The 14,959-nt window shown below is 37.0% G+C and overlaps 1 protein-coding gene across 1 annotated transcript in view; it reads left to right on the plus strand.

The window, feature by feature from the left end:
* The window catches only part of PTPRQ (protein tyrosine phosphatase receptor type Q), a 287,252-nt gene that overhangs the window by 137,849 nt on the left and 134,444 nt on the right, over nucleotides 1-14,959 (plus strand).

Here is a 14,959-nt window from a genome sequence, read left to right on the forward strand (position 1 = left end):
CATTCTTTTAAGTTTAATTTACATTATTATATTTTTCTCTTTCACTTTCTTAAGTCCAAAAAATTCAACAAAACATTTAATTGAACCCTGCCTTGAAGCATTTGTCAATTTCTGAGGTGTACATACTCATGCAGAATTTTTTAAAAATCAGATTATTCACTTCTAGTTTATACTTTTCACCGATTGATTCATTTGAAATATTTGGACCTTCTGTACTTATATTAATTGAATGGAAGGTGGATCAAACACATACATATACATGTATGTGTATATGTTATATCATAATACATAGTCATAACTGTAATGCTTGGCTATGGAATTATATTATTAGATAACAATATGTATTATAAAAACATGTGTAACACATATATAGTTTTGTATGTGTATATGTCAGATTGGTGTGAATGAATTTTTAAAATCTCTAGCAGTTGAGTGTAAATTCTCTCAGATTCAATCATGATGGAAAAGTTTTAACTGTAATTCCAGAAACAGTTTATTTGCTTTCCGAAAACCAGCCTAAGTAGCATATCATAAGTATGCTGATCATTTGGTGATGAATTCTTTAGTCATGAAAACCTCAAACAAAAGCACAGAATAGCCCATGGTCCTTTTACATCTGCAGTAATGGGAGGAGAAAAAAAGAGGACCAAAGACTCTGAGAATCACATGCATTTGGTATTAACACATAATTTGGTATTAGCATTAATTTAACTATTGATCCTCTAGATGTGAGATGTTTGTTCAATGAATAACAAATAGATATACTGGTAGAGGAATTGCTACATATCAATTTTGACATTTTCATGGAACCAGAGGACTAAAGGAAATTATAGTATAATACAGAAATTGATCAAATCTTTTCCATGAGATAGCCATGAAGGAGTTGTTTTTATTGTGGGTCCAGAGGCAACAAAATGTATTATGAAATTGATTTTTCTCTTGATCCCTTGATCATCTTGTATTTCAGTGCTCATAATAAGCATTTACAAAAATGTAATTATGATGATAATTGTAATATAAGGGCCAACACTGTTACAGAGGATAAGGATGCTAAGAATTCAGTGGAGAATTTAATAAGACCTTCCAAATTAAACCAGCATATATTAGACACAAAAAGTACTGAGTAACATCATACACAAACACAAAGAAATTGATTACATTTTATAGAAAATAAATGACCAGTTGCCATAGTAGGAATCATTTATGTAGCAGCCATCTGTGTTCATTTGGACTACTGACTTATTAAGGAAAAGATCAAAATCTGCACCAAATTGGAAGAATGGATAAAAATGAGGGAAAATGTAAAATTGAGACAGCAACAAGAGTTGTAAATGAGAAATGGATAAAAACTAAACATTGACACAGACTATCATTTCCTTGATTTATGCAAGCACAATGAAGAAGTCAACAAACCCTGGAAACTAGCTCAGCCAGTACACACTTGGTCTTCTTACCACATGGAAACAGATGGCACCCAAGAACAATAGTTGCTTACACTAAAGTTCCATTTGGAAAATCTTATAGAGGGTTAGAGATGGTAGAAATTTATAAAATGCATTACTACTAAAACAAGGCAAGTCAGAAAATATTAATAGTTACTAATTCTTTCACTTCCTTTCTCTCTGCAAAATTTTTGTGAGAGTCATTTCCACATAAATCAAGGCCATCCCTTTTGAAGATGTAAGAATTTACATAACTCTTTTGCCAGTGCTATTCAATGGCAGGTCACATATTTATAGTCATTCAATGGACTGAAAGTTATAGATAATATAGGATCCCATTGTGTTTATGGATTTTTGGCTGTAAAAAAATATATGATTGAGCAAAAGATCACCTTAAGGATTGTCTTCTATCAAATTAGCTAGGTGGCACAGTGATGGACCTACAATTAAGAAGAACTGAGTCCAAATCTGGCTTTGGATACTTAGTAATTATGTGAGTCTTGACAAGTCACTTAGGTTCTGTCAGGCTCAGTTTTTTCATCTGTAAAATGGTAATAATAATAAATAATAACACTTCTTTCCAAATCTTGTTGTGAAGATCAAATGAGATAATACTTGCAAAGTATTTTGTGAACCTTAAAACACTATACAACTGCTCACTGCTTTATTATTATTATTATTACTACTACTACTACTACTATTCTTATTATGATTATAGTGTCATACTTACAAATGGCACATTTATATAAGAATCCTTAATACTTGTAACTTTGTTCAGTGATGTTCTGATTAATAATATCCATCAAGGTATAAAACATTGTCACAAAAGGTATTTGCCATTGTCAGATCCTTTGCAAATTTCAAAGGAAAGAGGAATTCTCTATAAATGGGCAAATTACCCAGATGCTCCTATTTCCAAATGTTATCGTTCTGATCACAGCAAGCCCTGATTTATTGGAGTGTTTTAAATGAGATTTATAATTAGTCAAAAGAGTTCCACCTATCTATACCAGAAAAGCCACATGGAAACAAAATGTCTATTGTCCAGACTCTGTTATGCAGTTGCATAGATAACTTATAGAGCCAGTCCATCAAGATAGAAATCTAGGACAAATATGCAAGTATACATTTAGAACTCAATAGAGAATGGAGGGGCAGCCTAGACAGCGCAGTGGATAGAGCACCAGCCCTGGAGTGAGGAGTACTTGAGTTCAAATCCAGCCTCAGACACTTAATACTTAGTGGCATTGTGACCCTGGGCAAGTCACTTAACCCCAATTGCCTCACAAAAAAAAAAAAAAGGACAAAAAATTGTGAATGGGAGGAAGTAGTGGGTAGATTTCTCTTTAAAAAATTACACAGCAATTTTAATGTCCACACATTTCTCCCCGGCTTCGTTCAACTTCCAATTACAATCTTACCTTTTACAGGAATCCTTTCCTAACCCCTCTCAATTCCAGGGCTTTCCCTCTTTTAATTATTTCTTATTTATCCTGTATGTAGCTTGCTTTCCATATATTTTGTTTTCATGTTCTCTCCCTCATAAGATTAAAAGCTCCTTGAGGGCAGAGACTGCCTTTTGCCTCTTTTTATATCCTTAGCAATTAGTACAGTGCCTAGCACATAGTAGGCACTTACTAAATGTTCGTCGATTGATTGCTGTATTTCAGTTGCTGCGCCAGAAAAATTCTAAAACATATCATTAAATAGATAGATGGCTTAAAGAGGAACATTCCCACTAGAAACCTGTCTGGATCATAGAACTATAGATCTGTCTTCACCTCCTGCCATTTCCTCAATTGCAACTATGTCACTCAGACCAGAATACGAACCCTACAGGATTGAAGTCTTTGATCCTTCTGACTTTTGGTCTCTGGCTCCACTGTACTGATTGGTAATTGCTTCAGTCACCTACCCTATCTCATCATTCTTTGTCTTTTGTTTTTGGAGAGGACCAAGGTCATTGTGGGGTGATGTCTTCATTTGAGCATTAATTGGGTATAAGTGAGGCAGAGTTGTTATAAAGTCATCAGCCTCAATTTCTCTTCCAGAATCATCAAAGTTCAGTGGCAAGACAAAAGTCAAGAGGACTGGTGATGGCTCAGGATGCAGTGGATGACCTTGGCACTCACCCTCTTTAGGCCCAGGTTTTAACCCCACTTACCTTCGCTGGCCATCTTGATAGACATCATGATTCCACATGTGTACCCTCTGTACCCTCTACCTTCTCTTCTGAACTGCCCCACTTTTTCCCATTCTGGAAACATAATCAAATCAACTCTGGTATGTCAGCCAGTGGGTCCACTTCTCAACATCCCTATGACCTTCCAATCCAGAATATTCTTCCCTAGCCACTACTCCCGTACACATGTTGCCCCACCCCCACCCCCATTAAGACATAAACTCCTCAAAGGCAGGGATTCTCTTATTTTTGTGTTTGTGTCCTCAGTGCCTAGCACAGTGCTTGAGGCATAGTAAGCCTTTAAAAATGCTTTTTGTTCATTCATTATGCTCTTTGAATTGTATGATGGTACAAGTAATATTATATAAACCTCATTTTCTTCTTTAATAGGGAATTGTGCACTGACCTCCATTAAGAAGAAATGAAAACTGAGATAGGGCATCTCTGTCTCTCTCTGTCGTTGTCTCTCTCTATGTCTCTGTGTCTCTGTCTCTGTGTCTTTGTTCCCCCCATCTCTGTCTGTCTGTCTCTCTCTGTCTCTCTCCTCTCTGTCTCTTTCATATTCATTCACCTCTTTGTGCCTCTTCCTCTGTCATTCTCTATAATCATCTCACTGTGTCACTATCTTTCTCTGTTGCTATTTCTATCTCTGTCTTCTCTCTCATATTCACTTATTTGCTTTGTTTTTCTCTTTTTTTCCTCTCTCTGTCTCTTTCTATCTCCCTCTCTCTGTCTCTCCCTGTGTCCCTCTCTCTGTCTCTGTCTCTCTTCACAGCAGTAATGGGAAGAGAGAACTATTATACCTGAATTACTTGACCTGGTGGTCCAGGGCTAGGCAGGGCCTTGCAGCTGTTGTTTCCAAAGCATTCAGGCATTGTTAAACAGGCTGGCTTCCAGTGCCTTGAGAAGCTCTTTTGTTTCCTTTCCACTCTGAAACTTTGCCAGAACAACTGCAATAAGAAGTTCTCACTTGTCTTATTACGGCTCTCAGAAATGACTAGGTACAGGTGTAGCTATTTGTAATTTTCACTTACCCTGAAAACCAGGAGCCAAACTTATAAATGTCACTCCTTTATGGAGCTGGTGATTTTTGTGTTGTTGGGGTTTTTTTGTTTCTCCTAAGAGAGTTAAGGAATTTGGGCACACAATTAACTAGCAAGGCTGGTTTGTTTTGTACTCTTTCCCAGAGCTCAGCTGCAGACATTTCATAGATAGTCTATAAGATATGACAAAAAAAAAACCCAAAAACCTTCCATCTCTTACATTCTAAGGATATATTCTAGGGTGGTTTTTTTAATTTTGTTTTTGCATAGCTTTGGCTTTAGTTCAATACCCACAGCAGAGTACAGTAGAAAAAATATCGGCTTTGGATTCTAAGAATGTGTTTTTTTTTTCTCACCTCTGAGTGACTACATGTGTGGCCTTAGATGTGTCATTGAACTTCCCTGGGCCTCAGTCACCTCATTGGTAAAATGATTGATCTGGACTGAATAACTCGCAAATTCCTTTCTGACTCTAAATATAGATCCATATTCCTTTGGCCTTTGCTTAGCTCCCCTACTGTTAGCATCACACCTCTTCTTCCCATAGCTCACAGCATTATTATATTGTCACCACTCTTTATGGTACCTTCAATTGAATTTTTTGTGACTTATTTTGAATATGATTGGGAGTCTTCAAATGAAGGCTGGATGATTATGTGGTATAAAGGAGGTTTCTATTCAGGTTTGATTTGGCATAAATGACCTACGAGTCCTCTTTTAAACCTGACTCAAGAATTCTAATTTTTCCTTTATTGCAACCTGAGTTCAAAATATTTTTGAACATTAATGCACAATTGATTCCATAATGAACCCTGGAGATCATCCTATTCTCCTTGAGCTTCTGTCTTCCATGGTAAGATAGTAAGTCTCTTCTTACCATTTTGAGTACTCCTCATTTGAGCCTGTACCTCTTAGTCTCTGGTCCAGCACAATTCTGGAATACATCATTAAATACATAAATAGTTTATAGTCACTTAGAAGGGGAAACAGCAATCAAGAAAGGCTAACATGAATTTACTAAGAATAAATTACAACATCCTAAGGGCATTGCCAAAGACTGGTTTTCATGAAGGAATGTAATAAAATACTTCCTTTTTCATATCCATGTTGACAAGATGAAGAAATTTGATGGATGATGGTACATTTAAATGGACCCAGAACTAGTTGAATACCCAAGTTAATTGTTAATAGATTGATAGCAGCCTGAAGAAATGTCTCTAGAAGGATGCTGTAGGGCTCCGTTCTTAGACTTAAACCAAAAAGTATAATATATAATTTGTATTCAAAAAATATCTTGGCAGATTGGGATTATGGGAAAAATCTAAGTTGAAATTTAATCAGGATTTGATATGTAATCTTGTTCTTTGGTTCAAAAGATCAACTGAGTAAGCACAAGATTTGCGGAGATATGGCTTGTATGTAGTTCACGTGGAAAAGATCTGGGATTTTATTTGACTGAAAGGTTAATATGAGACAATGCTATGATGTTGCAAATAGAGCTAATTTGATCTTTGGCTTTATTAATAAGAATAGGATACAGGTCATATTCTTAAGGTACTGTGATCATCTAAGGGCTTTACATTTTAAGAGTGACATGGATAAAATCTTGGAGTATGTACAAAGGAGGGCAATCAGCATGGTGAAAGAACTTCTAATCATATAATAAGTAGTTCAGGATGTTTAACCTGGAAAAGAGAATACTTATAGAGGGAACGGTATGCTAAAACTATATTCTAACATCTGAAAGGCAATGATTCCTAAGAAATATTAGACTTATTTCAAAGGACAAAACTAGAATTAATGATTAGAAGTAATGAAGAGGGGGCAACTAGGTGGCACAGTGGAAAAGGCACCAGCCCTGGATTCAGAGGACCTGAGTTCAAATCTGGTCTCAGACACTTAATAGCTGTGTGACCCTGGGGAAGTCACTTAATCCCTATTGCCATGCAAAAAAAAAAGTATTGAAGAAACAAAATTTTCTCTTAAAGACAATTCCCTGTTCAAAGTGTGTAAGGGAGGAAGGACTTTTTTTTTTTGTGAGGCAATTGGGGTTAGGTGACTTGCCCAGGGTCACATACCTAGTAAAGTGTCAAGCAGCTGAGGTCAGATTTATTTGAACTCAGGTCCTTCTGAATTCAGGGCTGGTGCTCTATCCACTGCGCCACCTAACTGCCCTAGGACATCTATTTTTTAAGCTAACTATATATTAAGTTTGCATGGGAAGTGGATTGCACTGAAAAGGTAGAGAATTCTGGGTCTCAGTGGCAATGACCAAGCCAAGAGAAGTGTACATACATCCTGACCCACCTAGTAGCCTCTAAATGGGTAAACAGTATACTTATGAACCTGATATCAAGTTTATGTTGACCAAAAGTCTGGTGAGTAATTAATATTTTTTTTTTTTTGCGGGGCAATGGGGGTTAAGTGACTTGCCCAGGGTCACACAGCTAGTTAAGTGTCAAGTGTCTGAAGCCGGATTTGAACTCAGGTACTCCTGAATCCAGGGCCGGTGCTTTATACACTGCGCCACCTAGCCGCCCCCGTGAGTAATTAATATTGACAGCTTGTATGGAGGACCATGTCAAAATAACCAGCACCTAAAATACAACTATAGCTTCTCCAATCTCCAGGCCAGAGATATCACTAAGAGTGGTTCAGCATTTGTAGAGGGAATTATGACAACTCCAGATTATCATTTGGGAATTTGTCAAGTGAATAGATTGCATAGGGAAAATATATGGAATTCTTTCCTGTTGGCACTTCAGGAAAAAGGGGAAGTCAATAGTGTAGGGTGTGCAAATAAACACTTGTTCTAGAATGCATGTGACTGCAAGCCACTTGACATAGGCAAGCAGCCCAAGGTTGGCACCATTGGACACAAAACAGATATTAGCCTTGGGGTCCTCTAGCTTACAAATGCTGGTGTGGAGATGGGAGGCATCAGTGATGGAAATGTATAGGAAGGGTCATAAAGAGGTTTCTAGTCCCCAGGACTCAGAGTTTAGAGTTTTCCCAGATGTATGTTTTTGTTATTAAGGACCTAGTTGAAGAACATTGGTGTGGTAGTGCTGGCAATGCTGGCCCTGACTTAGTGTGAGTTTGGTAGCACCTCTTCATCATCCAGGGCTCAGAATGGGAGAGACTAAAATATCCTATGAACACACAGACATTCTCTCATTTATCTATTTATCTATCTATCTTTCTTCTTCTTCTTCTTCTTCTTCTTCTTCTTCTTCTTTTTCTTCTTCTTCTCCATCATCATCATCATCTCCTGTTAAGAACCAAAGCCAAGAACCAGGGTCATCAGAGGAAGAAAGCTATGGTTCCATAACATCATGAATCTAGTGCTCAAAGAAATCACATTGTTCATCCCTCTTATTTTACATATCAGGAAACTGAGGCTCAGGAAGGTTAAGTGATTTGCCCAAGTTCACACAGGTTAGTAGTTATTAAAGGTAATATTTGAATCCAGGTCCTGTGCTTTTGACATCATACCAAGTTGTCCCAACTGGAATCTTAGAATGAAAAAGAGGGGTTCAAAATTCTGCTGGGGATCTAAAACTGAGAACATCATGGTGGTGATTCTAAATTGATCCTGACAGAAGGAATGGATTGAAAGAGCTTGTTTTTCAGCAACCTCTAGCAGAAGTGTAATAAGAGCTAGAGGAAGACCATTTGATGGAGAAAGTTCATTCTCTTTTCTTTTCTTTTCTTTTCTTTTCTTTTTCTTTTTTTTTTTTTTTTGGCCAGCTAGTGGGGGTTAAGTGACTTGCCCAGGGTCACACAGCTAGTAAGTGGCCAGATTTGGACTCAGGTCCTCTTGAATCCAGGGCCAGTGCATTATCCACTGAGCCATCTAGCTGTGCCAAGAAAGTTCATTCTAAGAATTAAGTAGCAAAGTAGACTGTGGATGAACCACTCATGATGTTAACGACTTAGGGAGAGAAGAAGGGAAAGCAGCCATAACAATGATGAGCACAAAAAAAAAAAATGGAGTCTGATAGAGGAAGGAGGTTGAAATTCTAAAGAAACAAGATGTGAAGATGTGAAGCTCAAGCAGAGAACAGAAACAAAGAACAGAACTGGAAACTAGAAACATGCTGATCTTGACATCATAAGCATGTAGTATGTAGGAAGAGTCATTATGACTGAGGCATTATTTAACATTCTGGAATGCATGCACTATAGTAGTACAGAGGAGTGTGTCAGTTTTTTCTCTGCACTCTGTTATAATCAATTAAACATTAAGAACTTATTCTGGGTGAAGCTAGGTGGTACAGTAGATAAAGCACCGGCCTTGGATTCAGGAGGACCTGAGTTCAAATCCAGCTTTAGACACTTGACATTTAACTAGCTGTGTGACCCTGGACAAGTCACTTAACCCTCATTGCCCCACCAAAAAAAAAAAAAAAGAACTTATTCTGTTCCAGGCTAAATGCTTGATATACAAAGAAGCAAAAACAATCATTTTTTTTTATTTGAGGAACCTCTTTGAAACCCAGAACACTCAGTTGTAGCAGGTTGCTAACAGTGTTAGATCTATGCCCCTCCCACTACTTACAATCTCTGTTCTATGCTGAACCTACCCCTTTAACAGAAGGGTAACAATACCAAATCCCCATTCTGTTTTTCTGTAAATTTCCATGCCCAATGTTTGTACAACTGGGGCCTCAATGACCAATTATTAGAAAAATCTAGCATTCGCCTGCCTGTAACATGAAAGATAGGAAGTCAATCAGATAGAATGAGGATATATTGAAGCCATTCTCCCCCTTCCCCATGAACTTGATGGCCCTTGTCTGTCTTTGTAAGCTTCTATTGTGTCAAGGAGAGAGAACTCCAACTGGCTCCTGCATCAACCAGGAGGAAAGATAGAAAAATTGTGAAGTTGAGTGTGTCATATCCAAGGGCAGCATCTCCCATGGACCATTTCTTCCTCTAGCTACAGTCTGAAGTCTGTATGAGGTTTCTCCTTGGTTGTATTCTTTATCTGACACATGCCCCACTCAGACTGTATTATAAAGTGGTAACCATTGAAACAATCTGGTACTGTCTAAGAAATAGAGTGATGGATCAGTGGAATATATTAGGTACATAAGACACAGGAAGAAATGACCATACTAATCTAGTATTTGATAAACCCAAAGATCCAAGCTTTTGAGATAAGAACTCTGGGAAAAATAGAAGAGTTTGGCAGAAATTTGGTATAGATCAATATCTCATACCAAGTAATAAGATAAGGTAACAATGAGTAGTACATGGTTTAGACATAAAAGGTTATACCATGGGCAAATTTGGGAACCATAAAATAGTTTACTCATCAGATGTATGGATAAAGGAAAAGGAAGAATTTATGACCAAACAAGAGATAGAAAGCATTAGGAGATGTGAAATGAATACTTCTGATAATATTAAGTTAAAAAATTTTGCACAAACAAAACCAATACAGCTAAGATTAGAAAGAAAGTATAAAGAGAAACAATTTTTTTAATAGAAAGTGTCTCTGATAAAGGCCTCATTTCTCAATATATAGAGAAGGGAGTCAAATTTATAAGAATACATCATTTCCCCAGTTGATAAATGGTCAAAGGATCTGAAGAGGCAGTTTTTTGATGAAGAAATCAAAGCCATCTATAGTCATTTGAAAAAGTCCTCTAAATTACTATTGATTAGAGAAATGCATATTGAGACATATCACACCCACACATACCCCATCTTCATCTCTACCATTTACTTATTCCTAGATGTCTCTCGTTAGGCCTTAGGCTTTTCTTTTGTGAGTTAATACGTGCCATGAAATGGGCATTTTTTTTTTTGCCCATGATTGACATCACTGATTATTAAATGATCCTATATTAGCCCTGTAAACTGCTGGTACAGACTAGAAAAAAATACAACAGAGTGAATGTCCCTATTTCTCTCCATGAGGATGCAAGAAATAAGATGCATTTAAGCTTGAAAATCCTAATAGAAAGTAAATAGCTTTCTGGTAAAAGTGTGGAATTTATTACCACCTTGAACTACAGGAAGCATTATGCTATCTTTCTGACACTGGAGATCAAGGATAGTTAGACCTAAAGACAAGATCTACCTTCTAGATGTGTCTGTGACCTAGTGTGAAACTTTTTTTTGAAGTTAATGAATTAGAATGTCAATTAGAATCAATGATGAAGACTGGAAATTTAGTATAAGGACGGAAGAGTATCTGAATGGCGATGCTCTAAGATGATACAGAGTTTTTGAATGAGAAAAGTACAGATACAAATACAGATCCTTGTAGATGGACCCAATATGAATACATAGGGAGTGATTTCTAGTACCATGCAGAGGTAAACTCCTACTGTTCTGGTCGCCTGGTTGAAGTCATTGATAGATCCTGGAATCCAGTACTAATCTTCACGGAGTGATATCAATACTTGGGGAAATACAATGCCCAAGCTTCTTTTATTTTTGGCAGGGCAATGAGGATTAAGTGACTTGCCCAGGGTCACACAGCTAGTAAGTGTCAAGTGTCTGAGGCCAGATTTGAACTCAGGTCCTCCTAAATCCAGGGCCCATGCTTTATCCACTGCAACACCTAGCTAGCCCCTGCTCAAGTTTCTTCTTTCCCCCCCCCCAAGCTTCTTAAGAGGAGTAACATTCTGTTTCTTTTATCTTTCATAGCCATCAGTAAAGTATTCAAGTAATTTGAATGCCTGATTAGATAACTGAAATTCCAAAAAAGATGGTAAGCAATATGTTCAAAATTGCTAGAATTGGAGTGGGGGAAATTTGGTTCAAATCCTACACCCAGCATTTATTTGTTCACATGCTTGTGACTCTTAGAAATTAATTTAACCTTTCTGAGCCTCAGTTCTCCCATTTATGCAAAAGTAATGATTACAATGATAGTATGTATCTTAGATGTTTGTTGTGAAACCCAAATAACATCATCCATGTAAATATCTTTGTGGAACTTAAAGCTCACTGTTTTTATTATAATCAGGGGAAAATAATTTCATATGCAGACATTTACTTTACAAATCTTACACAACCCATTCTATAAATATCAAAGGATGGGCATTTTACTCTGTGCACGCTCATATGATAATGTGTTGTCTCACTGATAAAATATCTGTGTTGCAGAAAAGAACCTCACAAATAGTTTGATTTTCCTGAATCAAGTGTAAGCTCATGGAGGGCAGGAACTGTTTCATGTTTGCCTCTGAATCTCCATTGCCTAGTACATGGCAGGGGCTAAACAAATCCTTGTTGACTGCAGCCTTTTTCCTGTCATGGTGCCCCTCTGGAACTGGAACTGGAATATAATTATTTTTTACACAATTTTTCTTTTTCTAATATGAGAGTTCTTAATCAGGGATCCATGATTTTTTGAAAAAAATATGTTCATAACTATATTTCAATATAATTTATTTCTTTTGCAATGCTACATCTTTTATTTTAAGCACTAAAAACATTATTCTCAGAAGGGGTCCACAGGCTTTATTAGAGAATCGGAGGGGTCCATGACAAAAAAAAATAGATTAAGAACCCCTGGTTTAGGAGTTTGGGGAAAGTATTGAATAGTTATGAAATGACCCACATAGAATGAAAAAAAGCACGACCAATCCCATGTAGATCACAATACAGATCTTAGTCTCAACTGAGATGAAAGTGTTTCATCCAGAAGAATAATTTATGAATAAAAAGATTACTGAATGTCTTAGCAGTAAATGTTGATCACTTCATCATAGCCCAGTCATGTTTCAAGAATCTATGCAAGCTGCATGATTACTCGAGGAAGCATGGAATGATGTGTTCAAATGAGGACCATCTGTGGGGAGAAAAAGTTTGGGTTTTTTTAGTCATTCTTGAAGAATGGAAATCTGATTCTCCATGCTAAAGTGAGTATAATCCTGTTTGTATCTGTAACCCAATAGGGCAGTTGTCTTGAAATAGGCTGACTTAACATGCAGTTCATCAAAGCTGAAGATGTTGTATAAGGAGAGGTTACTGCTAGCCACTTATAATTGCCCTTGGAATGGTGACATTATTTTGTCCCCAAATTCATTTCTGCTTAATCTGTTTAAACCTATTCAATAGGAATATGTAAACTATACATTAGCCAACTCAAATATGGAGAGGATTATTGAAATTAAACTGTGCACATGCAATCCAAAGGAGGTAGAGATAAACTATGCTGTATTTGGAGTCAAAGGAGCCAGATTCAAATTCTGGCTCTCCTTCCTTCCTTACCTTGGGCATATACTTTAATCACTCTGGGACTCAGTTTCCTTGTATAATTAGTAGATTGAGGGCAGCTAGGTGGTGCAGTGGATAAAGTGCCGGCCCTGGATTCAGGAGGACCTGATTTCAAATCTGGATTCAGACACTTGACACTTTCTAGCTGTGTGACACTGGGCAAGTCACTTAACCCTCATTGCCCCACCCCCCTCAAAATGATAGTAGATTAAATGGAATGATTTCTAGAGTTCCCTTCTACTCTAAATTCATGATCCAATTATTTGTGGTGTTATTGACATAATTTAGATCAAATAAATGCTTTCCCCCAATTGTGTGGGTATTTCAACCAAATGTATTCAATAATCAGAGATATGCAAATATTTTCTCTGTTCGATTTTGCTTTTCTTAAATATGGTAGGTCAATTGAAGGCATGCAACTCTAATTCAACCCATTGTTTTTCTTTCTATGAGCCTAGAATTCAGTTCCACATTTATTAAACACCTGTAAGATGCCAAGGACTGTGTTTTATGCTGGAAATACAGAGATAAAAATTAAACTTACATTATCCTGGGAAATCTGGAGGTGTGGGTACATGTGAGCAGAGTATGCATAATATGAGATGAGACATGGTGGGGGCAAAGGAGACAAGGCAAGAGCATATATTGGATCAGAACTAAACTGGTAACTAAGCTGAGCCTTAGCTGAGAAGAAAAATATTCTTTTTCTTTCTTTCTTTCTTTTTTTTTTTTTCGGGGCAATGGAGGTTAAGTGACTTGCCTAGGGTCACACAGCTAGTGTCAAGTGTCTGAGGCTAGATTTGAACTCAGATACTCCTGAATCCAGGGCTGGGGCTTTATCCACTGCGCCACCTAGCTGCCCCTGAGAAATATTCTAAAAAGCTGAAATTATGGGGAGCATTTATTATAAAAATGTAGGTTTAACATAAACATAAAAAGAGAGGAATCTGACTTACTGATAGTTTATCAGGAGGAGAGTACTTAGAAAATTCTCAATTCTGGTGGTAGAAATATTTTGAATCAGAAAGGTTTTATATTTTGTTTTGTTTTTTAACTTATGAAAGAAATAATATTTCTAAATGTGTTGTTCAGTTATATCAGTCATGTCTGACTCTGTGGCCCCTTTTGGGTTTTTCTTGGCAAAGATACTGGAGTGGTTTGCCATTTCTTTCTCCAGATCATTTTACAGATGAGGAAACTGAGGCAAATGGGGTTGTGACTTGCCCAAGGTCACATAGACAGTAAGTATATTAGGGCAGATTTGAACTCTGGAAGAAGAATTTTCCTAACTCCAGGCCTGACACACTAACCACTACACCCCATTTTTATTAATTTCCTCATATGTAAAATAAGAGGGGTAGATCAGATGGCTTCTGGGTTCTCCTCTAGCTCTAGCTCTGATCTCATGATCATGACCTCAGTGAGTCTAGAGAGGGTGAAATAAGTCTTGTACAGAAATATCTATAGATCAAAGCAAGATTTGTGAAGAACCCTAGGAGTGGAACAAACCAAAAGATACAAGAATGCCGATGACATTTTCTGGTTCTAAAATAGCTTCCTTAATCCTTAGAGGCCCTTTCAAAAGAGCATGCCAAATGGACCAGATCACAAGCAGGTAGCGACTTAGGCTCTGGAAGAATCCAACTTGCTGAATGATATTAGTGCATGTGATACTTTACCAATCATAATTCTTGAGATTTATACTATGCTTTTCTAAAATTCCTTTTAAAGTGACCACATATTAATTTAATATCCTATCATATATTCCTATCCTATTACTACATATTAATTTAATATCATTAAGGTTGTTTCTTTCTAAAATATTCTAAAACCAATTTTACCTGTTTCAAGTAGTAAAAAATGATAAATTCATGTATCCTGGAATGTTTCCTGTCTCTAGCCTAACCTATTTGAAATCCTACCCATCCTTCAGGGCTCTGATCAGATGTCACCTCCACCATAAAACCTTCCCTGCTTCCATAGCTGCTAATGATTGCTTCCATTATCTAACTCCCATAGCAGTATTTGAATTGTTCTTGAGTTTATGATGT

The sequence above is a fragment of the Dromiciops gliroides genome, chromosome 5 (genome assembly GCF_019393635.1).
Source record: "Dromiciops gliroides isolate mDroGli1 chromosome 5, mDroGli1.pri, whole genome shotgun sequence".
Taxonomy (NCBI): Eukaryota; Metazoa; Chordata; class Mammalia; order Microbiotheria; family Microbiotheriidae; genus Dromiciops; species Dromiciops gliroides.